This window comes from Zingiber officinale, chromosome 1A (assembly GCF_018446385.1).
Source record: "Zingiber officinale cultivar Zhangliang chromosome 1A, Zo_v1.1, whole genome shotgun sequence".
NCBI classification, from domain to species: domain Eukaryota; kingdom Viridiplantae; phylum Streptophyta; class Magnoliopsida; order Zingiberales; family Zingiberaceae; genus Zingiber; species Zingiber officinale.
Genome location: NC_055987.1, coordinates 173,820,190 through 173,821,860, shown reverse-complemented (window position 1 = coordinate 173,821,860; position 1,671 = coordinate 173,820,190). Strand labels below are relative to the sequence as shown.

The 1,671-nt window shown below is 30.0% G+C and overlaps 1 pseudogene; it reads left to right on the top strand.

Moving 5' to 3' along the window:
* The first annotated feature begins 840 nt into the window (after positions 1-840).
* LOC122039408 lies at positions 841-998 on the top strand (annotated as a pseudogene).
* The last annotated feature ends 673 nt before the right edge of the window (positions 999-1,671 follow it).

Genomic DNA, 1,671 nt, shown 5'->3' with positions numbered 1-1,671 from the left:
TATTCTCAACAAGAAAGCATGGAAAACAATATGATTTGTCCTTTGAAGGTAAATATTCTAGCCAAGGAAATTGTTTGAATCAAACATATTGAAATTGTCAATTTTGCTTTCCAAGTTTTGTTCTTGGATACTTAACAAGTTTGAGTTGATAAGGCCCTACTTTAATATATACTCTTCTAATCTCGTCCCACTCATTAACAAGGTATTCACAAAATAGTTTTCATAATCTTAGATCTTGTTCAATAGAAGAAATATCAAATTCTTCTCTCTTTGTCCTATTAGCCTAGATACAGAAGGAGGTTGTAAATCAGAAGTAGAGGATCCAACTACTGTTTTAAGAGGTATCTTACTATTTTATTAAGAATCTACTCCCTTTACTAATTAATTTTCGTGAAACCTAAAATGAAATTACATTAATGTTCTTTTTTCTTTTCACACTGAAAATAATTTCAAGATTTATTAGTAATTTCCACAAATGCATCAATCAGGGATCTAGAGTTCAAAACTCAGCTGCAGTGTATTATTGAAAAATTTTCTCACTAATCAATCAGTGATCTAGAGTTCCAGACCCAGCTGTGGTATATTATTGGGAATTTTTTCATTAATCAATTAGAAATCTAGAGTTCTTTTTAGTCACACATCTTAGAATTGGTAACAATGCAAGCAGAGAAACTTCTATAAATATCTTGGGCTGGCGATGTTAGAAAGCATATTTTTCTCAGTTTTTTTGTTATGATCAACTATAATATTAAATTAATTTTTTATAAGGGGGAGTCCGTTACAGGGTTCTCGAGCGTCATGAGCTAAGTTGCACTATTTTATGGGTTTGATGCACCCTTACCCAATTATGAGTGGTCTTTTGGCTAAGATTAAATGTAGTATTTGTTCTTATCACTTTAATATTTGATATAAAGAATTAAATTAAATTTTATGAAGGAGAATCTGTTATCTGCACGCGTTCATGTATTATATTACACACAAAAAAATGTGGAACCGTCACATCAACGACCCCCCTAGAGCCGATCCCACGGATATGGAGGGAGGTAAATGCAGGTACATAGTTGAAAGCGCATAGCCGGGATGCTATGTATTATATTACACACGCAACTAGGGGAGGCAGAGTTTTATAAAATTATAAAAATATTAGAGTCTCGTCTCACTAAAAAAAATAAAAGTATGGACAATACTCAAAAATTAAAATTATTTTCTATAGGTCATTTCTTCTTCCCTCAGATCTCTCCCTACATTGCCGCTCATGCAATGTGTGTGCACGATCGCTAGTATCATATTGTGATTGATTATCATATTCAGATTGATCATCTCTCTTCCTAAAAATTGACAGTAATGTTTTTGATTTCTTATTTAAAGGTTGTTGGTGTTCCATTTATAACCTAAAGACAAAAAATAACTACAAATTAATTATTTATAACCTAAGAACAAAAACGAATACCAATCAATTATAACAAACTCAATCATATTATTCATTTTATGACAAACTCAAACACAATAATAAATCAATTTATAATATCATAACAAATATTATAGTCATAATTTTTATATAATTTAAAAAATTCAAATAATTTTAAATAAAATCACAACTAAAAATTTAAAATTACTTGTAATTTGCCACTTCAAGATAAGAAAAGTTGACTGTTTACCCATAAAATCCAG